Source organism: Dermacentor andersoni, chromosome 4 (assembly GCF_023375885.2).
Source record: "Dermacentor andersoni chromosome 4, qqDerAnde1_hic_scaffold, whole genome shotgun sequence".
NCBI classification, from domain to species: domain Eukaryota; kingdom Metazoa; phylum Arthropoda; class Arachnida; order Ixodida; family Ixodidae; genus Dermacentor; species Dermacentor andersoni.
Window position 1 is genome coordinate 112627948 of NC_092817.1, and position 13766 is coordinate 112641713.

Sequence of the window (13766 nt, forward strand, 5' to 3'; positions counted from 1 at the left end):
TCAGTATACTTAATGAAAAAATGTCATATGACGGACTGTACAATAAATGATTATTTAGTTACTGTGTAATTATGATGGGTCATTATAAAATTCACAGAGTCATTCTCCCAGCTTTATTTGCTTTCTGTATGAGGTCTCCAGCACCTTGGGAAAAAATTATGTAAATTTCACATATTTATCGACAGTCCATCGTAGTTCGTGACTGAAGGTATTTCACGAAAATACATGAAAAAACTAGGGTTTAGTAATTATCTGCGACACCTGCGTATAAAGCAGGAAAGTGAAAGTGTCGCAACGCATTGCGTTTAAATGTTCCTATGTGCATGGAATTTGACGTCCGTATCTCGTGCGCTGTTTTAGGAGTCTAGGAAACATCTAGATTAGCGGCAGTATGACACCCTGGAATGCTTCAATTATTAACTTTCTACAAAGGCTGTGCAGCTCTTATTTAGAAACAGCCTGAAAACTAAATCGTCAGTCAGAAATGACAGTCAGAAATGAATCTTTAGAAAAAGTCAGTGTTCTATTGGTATTCAAATGGCTCATGCGAGTTCGACCAAGGTCATTTTCAGAGCATATCTACTATAAGTCGTGATTACAAAACGAAGTTCGATAGTTACACCTGTAAGAGGTTTGATTAGATTTCATATTGTGATATGATACCGAGACAGCAACGCGGCAAAGGACAGAGATTAAATTGTTCCAGAAGTTGATAATCCGACAATTTCACGCCGTAAGGCACACCAGTCGCTGGGCGTGGCTTAATACTTTATCCGGACCTCCCGCTCAGATGGAGATTAACTATAACAAGCTGATTGTGTTTTAGAATGCGTATATAGCGGTCCACAAAAAACTGGACATCATGCAAGTTGCGCAGGCCGACAGTTTGTTAGGGCGGGCACTGCCCAGCGCCACACTTATCCGCAACTCGAGCGTGTATCGCAAATCCCGCGCGTCGTCCGCTACAGGGCGTCCCTAGAAGGCACCAAAGACAACCGTCGTTGTCCAAGCAAGGGTATACGTAGTAAATAAAATCATTACTTATGTGATCACTCTAGTAGGAAAGAAAATTTACCGTCAGCTGTGTTTTAATGGACTTTCCAGTCGAAAGTGCCAGTGCCCTCAGTGTAGATATTTGGGCTTGTTGGTGCAACGTTTTGCAGTTTTTCTTGTAGTGCATAATGCACAAGGATGTGGAAGAGACGACACACACATGCGCTATTTGCAGTTTTTCTTGTAGCGCAAAAAACACATGGACGTAGAAGAGAAAACAAACACACAGAGACCTTTTTCACGCTACAAGAAAAACTGCGAATTGCCAGTGCCCTCTTTCAAAAGTGGGGGGCGGGGCAAATGACATACTTTGCCCCCTCCCCACTTTTGAAAGAGGGCACAAGCACTTTCGGCTGCAAGTTGGAAAGACATACTTTACCCCCCCCCCCTCTCCCCCCAGTGGTAAATACGCCTATGTGGGAGGGTCCTTTCTTAAGCTGCTTCACTTAACTGGCAGTCGCGCGATCTTCAGCCTGAGGTTATTGTGCGGGAGAAAACGGCGCTGTTCATTCTTTAATGTACTGTTGCGTATTTCAGGATATGATGCAAAGAAGGAAAAACGAAATGTCGTATTATTTTACTACCTTTATAGTGCATATTTCTTTTTTGTGCTATGTCCGACGTGGTGACCAGGAACCCCAAAACGAAACACACGGACACGTGAGTGGTGCGAAAACTCATATATGATTTTTTTTAGTGTGTTGTAACAGGCGAAGTATTTACCAACGGCAGTGAAAGCTAATATCATTGTAGAAGTGGGCGGACATTCGAAACTGTTGAATGACGAATTGAATATTCTGGTATTTAATTCGTTCATGAATTGAATAGCCACTATTCACAAATGCGACTATGTTGGGAATATTTTTGCGATTGCTTATTGAACAGTGAACAGATTCGAAGGCGAAGCATATTTCGCCCCCTGCCACATGGAATATGAAGAAAAGGTAATTTTACAGAGTGCGCTGCATCACTGAAGAAATCAGACTTTTCCATGTTAAACACAATCGTTGGCATTAAAATTTCACTCAGAGATAACATTCGGCAATTGCTACAGTTTGGTGCTAGTTATTGTTGCAGCAACTGTGACTTCTCTTATCATTTCTGAATATGCTTGATTGCAACGTCTTTGATAATATAGAGGCCCCATTTACAGCAGAGAAATGGTGCTCTCTTCGCTTTGTCATCGCTGCAGTAACTGCGAATTTCCATATTATTCTCGAAAGCATACACTAGGTTCTAATATCCAGACAATATCGCCTTTATAAATTCTTTGTGCTGATTCAATATCACGCATGCTCCTTTGTAAAGCTTCGTTCTAGCTTTTGAGAAATCGTGCTTCATTATGGGCTGTACAGGCACAGGAACTTAAGGCTGGTCATCGTTCGAAAACTATTCGCACGGTGTTCGATCTTCAATAAGATTTGATTCGTTTTTCGCACTATTCGATTCGAATTCGGTTTGTCTCAAAAACTACTTTTCGTACACGCCTAAAGAAACAGGAAGGAAAATATACTTACAAAAAAGCAAATGCATTTGTCAGTGAAGTTTTACATCACGATTTCATTACAAGACTGTCAGCTTTCGGCATTCAAATTAAAATAATATAATTGTTTTCCAGATTTCTAAAAAAAGTGAAGGACAATAGGGGGGGTTAGACAAATATTCTGATCAACAACTTGATTTTTACTTAAGACTGCCTCAGTGCTCATTTCTTGAAGAAGTATTATTTAAATAAGCCCTAGTTATCCGCTCTGTCAATCCCCTTGAGATGTGACTCTTTGCGGATAAACGTGCTGTATTTCCAATCGTACAGAGCCCAGAGAATCAAATAGAACTTATAATTCGTTGCAATCAATCTGCTGTTAGTGCAAGATTTGGGGATATAAGTAAGTACGCCAATAACCATATTTACCTTACAACAGGAGAAAGTCACCTAGTTTTACATGATGCAAAAGACAGGTAAGGCGTGCAGACACGGACACAAGAGAAGTGGACAACACGAACGCCGAGCTCAGCTTTCTGTCGTTCTAACTTTACACATACGCCTGGAATCCCCAATATCAGCACGAGCGATCAGGTTAAATAGTTCGCTCTTAACCTCACGCGTAACTTTAACTTGAAACCGCGTATTTTATCCAGCTCTCAGAAACTGGAAATACAAATCAAAGACGAGGAAAAAGACAAAAATATTTATGCAGATCTCACGCATATGTTCGAATCTATGTAAATCGAAACTTGCGTGAAGTGATTATTGAAAATTTATGAAACTCTTCGTCTTTTACTATGGGTTTCGCAGCCCAACAAGCACGTGCAATACGCTGAAACTCTCACCACATGACCGACGGGATATAGGTGACAGCGGATTACACTGTCTTCGGGACGGACTTACTTTTGTTCACGCTATCTCTGGAATCAGCCCCATTTACGATCTCGCTATCCTTAAGACCAGCACACCTTACTCCGCAAGCAGCTAACGGAGTTGACGCGCAAAACCCCAGAGGAAAATAAAAGGCATAGAAAGCTTTGCTTTAATAAGTAAATTATGCACTTGAAGGCGTATTTTTGTCGCACGGAGGGTACTCACGTGCCTTTTGTTTTGTCTCACTGCCTATTAGCGAAGAGAAAAGATCCGACCACCGGCATATTTCTAGGGAGTGCATAGACCGGGCTACATGGAAGCCGATTCGTTATATGAGTGCTGTCTTTGTGTGAGCAATTCAGCGAGACAAGAGGTTATAGCTTATGGCTATAACTTAAGTTATAGCTAGTGGGTGTCTTACAATCAAATTTTGCATTAGTGCTCGCTCCCTATTCGCAGTGCGCCCGTTTGTTTTGCAGAGGGTGTTTGTTCACTAGGGTAAAGAAATAACCCTCTTACTGGCGGCACCCGAGACGGCCCAGCGGTTGCTCGAGCCCGCATCACTCGTAGATTGTTGGGCCCCCTATAGCTGCGCCTCCAGTCCCTATGGAGACGCACACGTTCCGTCGTGGCCAAAGGTGTTGGAAATCTATCTCTGGCTTGTGGCCCGAGTCTCTTCACGACATTGCTGGACCGTATGTGTGGAACGGTTTGGTATTTTTTTCACGCTGCATTTATTGCTACCTGACATCTTGCTTCGCTGGACCGCTCATCTTGACGCCGCTTCGCGGGCGTTTCACAAGAGCATTGCTGATCTAGCGCTTTCCTGCAACGGGTCTCCGCTGGATGGAGCTGAAAATGATATGGGGTGCTTGAAGGCGGAAGGGCCAATTGTGGACAAAGAGCGTCAGAACAATGTTATAATTACTGTGAGATAGTGCTACGTAAGATGGTGTATGTAGCATGGCTGTAAATGGGTCTAAAATTACTGCAAAATACCTCAAATATATGCAATAAAAGTATGAGCATGTACACAATAGGGCGTTAACTATTTAAGAGTTTACAGTGGTCGGAGATAAACAAGATGAGAACAGTGCCTGTGAGCGATCATGCGATAGTCTGAATTGGTGTCTATTCTTGCAAGGCTGGAGACATCGCTTGGCCTCAACAATAGTCATACACGTGCCGAATCATGTGCAGTGGGACCAGCCACAATTATTAGATCATAGCAATCCATTTTTCCATTTAAATGAGAGGGCTGCAAACATGTGACATTAGTTAGCACTGTGTAGATATAATATGCAATATGCCAACTTCACTGAGGAATGGCATCACTGTGCTTGTTTTAAACAGGGGTTCTCTTCCAAGGAATAGGGCAGGATGTAGTGGAATACACTTGCTGTAAATGTGAGGAATCTCTTTCTGTGAGCTTCTAAGTGCTTGAATTCTATTACGACATGTATTACAGTGAGTGTTTGCGCCCATTTGCTGAAGGTGGGGGGTTCATTTCTGGTGAGAAGGTAAGAGTGCGTCCCAAATGTGTGTCCTATTCTAAGTCGGGTGAGCGCCACATCAGTTTGCCTCGCTTTGTAAATTTGAACTGATCCAGTTGCCTCTTTGGAGCTTCACCAAGTACAGTTCATTTTGCGTCTCTTTATCCCACTCTTGTTGTCAGCATTGTTTCAACTTCATTCGCAGGAAAGGTTTTCGATCGCGGACTGGCACTGCTACATTGCTGCTTGCGGCTCCAGTGGGGACGGATGTTGCATTACGGTGAGCGAGCACATTGCTTTCAATTCATCTGGGCACAGGCACTCAGCATAATATTATGTGGCGGCTGGATAGATCGGCCTTGCAAAGCATTCAGTACAGGGTTTGTTGTGTTTCTTCAAGGGTTTCACCGTTCACCACACTTCACGAGTCTGTATACATTACAGCTCTGCTAAGCCTTTGTTTTATGATATGTTTCATAGCCGACATTAATTGCAAACGCTTCGGCAGTAAAAATACTCATTTGTGGACTGAGAACCCCGATAACAGAAACGATGGCCCAACAGCGACTTAGAAGCGTCCGTATAAAATTCAGGGCAGCGCTATTTTCCTTGTAATTCTAGGAACTGACCGCACATTAATGCCTCGGGGGCGTGTCGAGATATTGTAAGAAAAGATGGGTCATATTCGATGTGTTGCCACAGCCATGGTAGTGTTCGGCGCACCGGTAACATTATTTGACTGCCAAAAAGTGCACTGCCAAGGTTGTCAGCCAGGAATGTGATACGCAGTGAGAAAGGAACTCTTCCTGTTGGTCGCCTCAAAAACAGAGCAGCGGTAGACAGGTCATTAATCACGTGGTGACATGGATGCTTAGGCCCCTCAGAAGTGGCCTCCAAGAAATACATGGAGCTGCCATGTGACCTACACAGATTGAGCGACCACTTGTTTGACTCAATATAGAGGCTGGGAACGGGGCTTGTTTCAAAAGCCCTCGTCGATAACAGGAGCCCTAAGTCATGGACAGGATCAATCATCTTGAGTTGGGTTAGCGTTGCAGATTGCTACTGGACTGATCCATAATCCAAGTGAGAACGTATGAGACTCTCATAATGATTCATTAGGCATCTGCTCCGACTGATCCAAGCAGTGCGCGACAATATCTTTGATATATTGGCTGTTTTTAGGTACTCTGCCTTGAGATATTTAATGTGAGGGATAAAGGTTGACATTGAGTCACAGTATGCTCGCCATGTACAGGGAGATGTACTCCATGTAGCTGAATGGCAGGATTTGCAGTTAAACGCCTCTTTCGATTAAAAAGCACGCAAGTGCTTTTTTGAGTGTTGAACCTGAAGCCATTCTCATCCGCCAGTTTGACATTTTATTAACAGGCAGCTGGACTTGTCTTTCACAGATGGAGAGATTGCAACACTTAAATGGTATCTGGACATTATCGGTAGAACGACGCGAATTCATTTTACCAATAAACAATGTGCAACTTAGGACGCCTCCCTGAGGTACACCAGTTTCTCGAATGCCAAGTCTTCACAATGTCTTCATAAGGGCGAGCCGGCGATCGCGGCCCAATCTCGCGCACGAAAGGGCGATAGAGGGGAGGAAGCGCGACGTCTTCCGTCGTGTTCAAATCTCTCGGGGGAGTATAGGGAGGAGGGGGGGAGGGGGTGAGACGTTCTACTCCGGGCGGCCCGTGCAGCGTCGCGCGCCCCGGCCGCTGTCTCTTGAAAGCCTTCTGCGATGGGGACACACTCGGCCGCGCGCTCTGTTTTCGCGGTTTAGTTTGTACTTATGCAAGAGGCAGCAAAAAAGGTCAATTCGCTCGCTGCTGCTGCCGCACTTCCTGACTCCAGCGATTTGACGGCGAGTTTCCGCGGTCATCGAGTGAGATACCATGATGTTTGCTTTCTCGCGCGGGTCACCACACTTGTTAGGTTAGATATTAAACCTATGTTTACAAGTTTATACGGCCGATAAAACTACTATCCTTACTATGTATAGCTGGCGACTAATTTACCATCGCAATCGATGCTTCACCTTTCGGGCGAAACTGCGACTATTTTTAAAATCCAGTGAACGTCCAAACATTCGCTTTGGAAATCCGTGGGCCCGAAACCGGAGACGCTATATGTAGCTGCCTCGTGTAAATTGTCGCTGACATGCATGGCAGCTAAGATGGAATTGAAACATATGGTACTCAAACAAAATGTTCTGTAGAAATGCACCGACCAGCGGCATTTCTCAGTGTCTGTACGACTATTAGCATGGTCTGTCGAATTCATGCGTGAGTTTCAAATTTGTAGGAGAAGGCTCGCACGACCGACAGCCTTAAAAAAAACCAACCAACACCAAACCATGCTCACGTGTTACACAAACTATCAGCAAAAGTGCACCTGTTTCAGTGTGTTTCTAATGCTTCCACGGCTCTAAAAACAGCGCTAAACAAGATACGTCACGCCCTAGTTTCCAGAACGAGTTATGTAACAGTCTCAGAAGTACTCCATTGTCGATCGTCAAGCAAGTTTTCCACAGGAATGAACGTATCATGACACATTTCACATTCCTTATATTTCAACGACTACCCAAGCGACTGCGATTTCGGTGCACAAGCCTCTAGAATACGCTGTATATGCGTGTAGCGTGGCACTACGTGGCCACTACCGACCGCCTTTTAACATTGTCTAAATGGAATAAGCACACTTCGAGGAGCTAGGGCAGCGATTTGCGATGTTGCTAAGGCCTCAGAAATCCTGCGATAATGCTACAGAGTTTATATTTAAGGAAAGGAATAAACAAATTTTCGGTCGTATTAAAGAAACACCGGCGCAAGGCTAAGCGGGACTCGAAAAAGACAACGGGACGAGTGACAATCGGCAGCCACTCCACCCAAGGAAATGTCGCCGCATGCGACCCGCTGAACGCGGCTTCTGGCGCAACGAAGGTTAGGCCAAAGTTTAACCCCTTACCTTGCGGTATGCCATATATGATAGACATAGACAACAGTTAAGATGTCTGGCTACGCCACCGCAGAACGCCAAAAACAGAAGGAAATAATGCATATTCAGCCAAAATCAGTGTCTTGTCTAACAATGAAATATATAGCAACCATTACTCTATTAAAAATGTTTGAGATATAGTGTGCTAGATGACTGTATGGGGGGGGGGCGGCAGTTCGCCAAATAACCAGAAAATGTTTTTTAAATAAACAGGATGCAGGCTTACAATTGAACTTAGCACATTAGATTACTTATTGTTCGTTAGCCTAGGGTACTCTTTTGAACGACAAACACATTTGTTCTGTGCGGCAACCGACGATTGATGTACCATAAATGACACAACATGCAGTTATGGGCCATCTTGTTGAGAAGACGAGAGATTTGTTTGCACGAAAGAGAACAAATTTGGCACGAAAATATAATGTTTTCACAGACTACACTGTTTCTTAGCAATATTGTTGTCGTCAATATGTCACACGTATGAAGTTAAAAAAAAAAGGAAGAGCTAAAAAGGTTCTGCCATAGATATTGGGGCTCTTCAGCAAATAATCAATGAAACGTGAAGTTGTCAAATATTAGCGAAGCTTGTAGTAGATGTAACTGTGGGAACTAACTGCTATTTCTTACTGCAAAGTTTGATTTTTTTAAGTGGGTCTGGTATTCTTGCAGATCTTCTGCAACTCCATCTTTTCTTCATGGCTACAACGTACATCTGTAACTCGATGGGGCATCGCTTTTTATAGGCAACAAACTTTGCTCTTGTTGTCGCAACTACACGTTTCTTTAGAAAATTGAGCTTTTTTGTGCATACTTGTCTGAAACAAAGGCTCACCAAAGTTTTCACAAGAAAACAAAAATAGATGCAGTAAGTGCTCAAACCTAGTACAAGCAGAACGGGAGTAAGCGGTTGATAGCTGGGTGTCTTGGGGATTACAATATGATGTGTAGGGCAAGCAGGGCATGTCAGAAGAAAACGAGTACTGCAGCAGTGCCCCAACTAGTTATCGACAAAAATCATTCAGACTCCGCCAGAGTTGCCAAGTGGGAACCTCCATTCCATTCCCACTCCACTGCGGAGAGGGGAGATCTCCCGTAATTACACTCCTTTAAGCTCCTCCGAAGGATGAGAGTTTGGCTATTCCAATTCCTGTACTGGCTTAACTGAACCATTTCATTCCTCTAATTGCCGTGAACTAAACGCTTTCCCTATAATTGTTTGCAACTTGCGCTTGCGGGCTTCAGAACTAAAAAAAAAACATATTTTTCGAAATTTTAGCAAACTTACAAGAAATGCACGTCGAATTTTTGCACAAGGAATATATGTTCGGGGCCTGTAATACTGCAACACACTGGTGCCTGTAATCTCGCTAATTGTTTATTTTTTGCGCAATATGCCAAATCATTTCTCTCCGCCATCTAAACCTAAACAAAAAAATTGAGGTAGTGGGTGAGTAGTAAGTAGTGACCAAAGAAAACAAAGAAAGGTGAGTCAGTTCATCGCATCTTCTCTTTCTCTTTCAAGCCGCCACAGTTACTTCCGTTTCAATACGAGAGGGCTCCAACATTAAATTCATGAGTATACTGCTCCCTGTATGCCCCTGATATTCCATACTCGAGTTGCTGCCGTTGGCTTTCTTGTAGTGTAATACGACTTTGCCGTGTGAGCTGTCCCACGCATTTTATTCTAAGTGAAAACGAATAAAAATTGCAGATGCAGAGCGCCCTTCTGACGAGCTCAGACTGACTAGTTTTGATGCATACTAAAGCAAAAGTGACTAAATCGTCTGCCCAGTTTCGCACCTTCATGAATAATTCTTCGTCAGAAACCCCATGGGCATTCCTGCGCGGTTCTCAAAGAGACTCAGAGCCATGTGCGAAGAACAGAAAAGACAGAACGACTTAACTCAAAAGTGCCAGAAATGAGGATATCCCCGTGCCGTGTAAGCATCAGGGTTGTGCGATGTGTTAGTCTGCGTCGCGCGCATGGCTGTCGTGAATGGCTGAGGCGTTGAGCTTTTCATAATCTGTTGAGGCGAAAGCACCGTCAGGCTTAGCATACGAAAAGACAGAATTTCAGGTGCAAGTCCGTTCGGGCCAGGTTGGGAAGAATACACAGATGTCTCAACGACGCCGTCTTTCTGCAGCGCGGAGTGACTACACCTCTGTTTACGCTCCCTTATTCCGTCGGCAGGAGCGCTGCAAAATTGGAGTCAACATTTTCTACCCTTTGCTAGGGGCGTGAGGCACTGCTTTCCCACAATGCGTTCTTTATTTCGCTGAAAGTGCCCTTAGAACGCGCGATGTTTCTTCTTCTGTAGGACTCCTAGCTCTTGCTGTTTCACTAATACATATTGCCTGCACTATGTGCGGTGATAAACTGGAGCTGCAGCTAGAAAGCAATTACCCAGCCTTTCGTTGCGTTTTGATTTGCGGTGTGGTCACCAGCATCGCACAACGTCTCAGTTGGTGGTTTCCACGAAGTTTTCCCGGCGCCTCTACCTGTGAAGGTGTGTTTGAGCTGTTTGGCAACATAAAATACCTTCGTGAAGCTCAATTAAGCGTGACTGTACGTGGTGATAGTGATTTCTGTGTGGTCAAAACCGTAGGCACACATTTCTGTTCTGATGTACGAGTACCCATCGGGTTATCTAATTTGTGACTACTGCTCCACGGATCAGTATGTTGTCGTGTCTAACAATTTTTCTGCTCAGAAACAATTATCGCGTTATTCTTAGTACCGCGGCATAATGCAAGAATTTACTTTTCGCGTTGGGAAATTGTTGTTGTTGTGCACTTGTATTTTATTTCTTTTCGTCCCAGCGTCCAATGGCTGCATTCGATGGACAAGTTTTATACTTCTATATTTCCGGTGCAAGTAGCGGATTTCAATGCGGTAACAATTGCTGCACGCATACACGTGCGCAGCACTGGGCAAGCTGCAGTTCCTGGCATTGTGCGCACAACTTCATGAGCGAACAACTTCCCGACGAGACAAAGAACCACTCCCCATCTGCTTCAAAACCGCTATTTCCTTCTTCATTTTGCGGTAGTCCATCGAAGAAACATTATGAATCCAAGACAACTGGGGTATTTGAGAACCATGGCTGCACAGGTGTATGCAACGTCAGACTTTGGCATCCTGAGCAAGCTCGTGTGTTCTCGCACACAGTGCTCACGTATCCAAGCGACCTGCAATTTGCAACGGTCTTGGAATAAATGACCACACGGGGTGTCTAAAGTGGCCCAACGTGACGTGTAAGGGGAGTGGTTCGCCCTTGAAAACTATCTTCCCACCGTGGGATGTGCCGAAGCGCTACATATGAGTTATGGCGACGTCAGCAACAGTTCACTTCCCTAGAATTGGCAAGTCAGCACTGTAGATGGAGACGTCCACATCGTGTATAACACAATTAGTGGAACTCCTGTCAAGAGAGATATACGAGGGAACTTTCATGCCACCAAGTTCCTAAATTTGTTCAAAATGCTCAGCGTAGCCTCATGCGCAACGTGAAGAGCCAAGACAATCTTTCAGGTGTCTACTCTGACGTGCGTGACTTGATCGGGCGTCACCACTTTAACGAGCACCGAGACAGACTGTCTGTTGAGTCGCCGAAGATTGTCAGTAGCAAGTTATGGTACAAGTAGAGTTAATAACGGCGGTATTCCAATTTGGTCCTGCACTCGGGGTGCTTGAAGGCAGGTAGGTCCTAATGTTCGTATCGCCTTGCTGCTCTGTCAAGCTGGGCGCGGCGAACGCTTTTTGATGAGGCGGAGCTCCGCAAGCGACGTGGTTCTCCCATACACTGTCATAAAGCACGGGCACATGGCTTGACTATAGCTACCTGAAGGTAGCTACATGGGCTTGTTTGTGTGGCACTTTCTACTTTGTGGTAGCGCAAGGTGAACGACAGGGACACATAAAGGCGCATACGACCACGACGTAGCGCTAGCTTTCAACAACATATTTATGCCCACTTCTGGTTGCTACTTATATCTTCAACACGTCCGAAGACGCGTGTACGTAGCTTGGTAAACATGAACAAAAACAGGAAACCAGACGCATGCATTTTTTTACCACGCTGATTGTTAGACAATGTTCAACGCTAATCGTCTTCAACGCTGACAAAGATAAACAAAGATGATCGAGCACTTTTCTAGACAAAGAAATTGATGGCTTACTGATGCATGCGTCACCACATGTGGATATATTTCTCGCTTCCATCATCAAGCGCGTCATTTGACAGTTGTTTCTACTCATAATAACAGTTCCTTTAACTCTAGGCTGGGAGTTGCATCTTTGGCAATGAAGGGGAAGAAAAGGAAACGTCAGCAGCCCCCTTCTTTAATTTGGTATTGCGTTCTCGTAGCTTATCAGTTATGCATATACCAGTTTGACCGATGTAGGACTTTCCACACTCGAGAGGAATGCGATACTCAACACACGTGTCACGTTTTATGAATTTGTTTTTATTCTTCTTTTCGCATGTAGTTCAACGATTCTTTCTTGCCTTGTGTTCCTGCACAGGCTGACCAACTTATTAAGCGCCGAAAAAACATCGTTTATGTCACTCCTTGAAGCAATCTTTATTAGTGTGTGGGGAAAATCATGTATGTGGGGGATGACAGCAGCGATATTTCTTTTGTTTACGGTGGTGATTGTACCATCTATCTGCTTCGAACTTTTTTCCTGGGCTTTCTTAAGCGATCCCGCTGGGATTGACGCAAGAACGCGGCTCTGATGTCCAGCACCGCTTAAACGTGAGACTTCCCGTCCGAAGCTATCGTGCATTAGGCGCTGGCATGACTTCTTCAACACTTCACTGAAGCACATCTACGTGATTCCGCTCTTCACAAGTTTACTACGTGCGGGATGGAATGGTAAAGGTGGATTACTTGCACTAGGTTCGTGATACCAGCTGGTTTTTGTTATCGGTGAGCACAAAATTAAAGTCAACGAATCTTGTCTTCCCGTCACGTGCATCTCAAAGCTCACTTCTAGCGTGTTAAGACAGTCACAAATAGCGATAAAAGCGGTAGCACATTGATTTAAAAAAACAAGCAGACGTACAGTCAATAAAAACTAAAGAGTCTTCAACGTATCTAAAAATATTTACAACATTAGATTCGTGAAGCCGCTTTGACAGGTCCCTGTCCAGTTTCGATAAAGAAAGCTGTCTTAGCACTGGTGTTAGACAGGAACCTATACATACTCCTCGTTTCTGCAAATACACGGCAGCATTGTTTTCAATAAACGGTGATGGCAAATGACATCTAACAATTTCTAAACAAAAACTTTCCATGGTTGTACCCACTTCTATACTAAAGCTAAGGACACCATACTCATCAATGAAACTGTCTGTGCAGGTGAGTAATTCTGATTGTGGCAGAGAATAATAGAGATGTTTAATATCTGCGGAAACAGCCTTTCAATACTGATTTTTCATGAGCTCTTTCAAAATTTACGACCTACTCAGAACGTTTTGTGAAAAAAAGATTATTGATGTGAAGTAAGTTTGGTTTTCGTTTCAGGTACAAGGAATCACATTTATGCCACATGTCCGTCTCAGAAACTGTCCCCCTGAAGTGTACACCCTCGTTCTGTGTCCTCGTGCTAAAATATACTTCAAGACGCTCATTCTTGCTTCTTTTGAAGCAGCTCAACACACCTTGAAGATTCATCTTTTATACAATTCTATTGCTTTTGCTGTAATCTAAGTAACATGAACGTCGTTTCTCTGATTAAAAACTGCCAAAATAGCGTTTATAGCCTTCTGGCAGCACTGATAGAGCATGCTGTATCAAGTATGATTCTAAATATTTCACAGGAAATTGAAGCTTACAGCCATTCA

At 43.9% G+C, this 13766-nt stretch overlaps 1 long non-coding RNA gene across 1 annotated transcript in view; it reads left to right on the forward strand.

Moving 5' to 3' along the window:
* LOC140217126 (uncharacterized) overlaps positions 1-13535 on the forward strand; it is a 33858-nt gene extending 20323 nt beyond the window's left edge. Inside the window, exons 2-3 of the long non-coding RNA XR_011893626.1 lie at positions 5111-5185; positions 13447-13535. This is a non-coding gene — a long non-coding RNA (uncharacterized lncRNA). The remainder of the gene's footprint in view (positions 1-5110; positions 5186-13446) is intronic.
* The last annotated feature ends 231 nt before the right edge of the window (positions 13536-13766 follow it).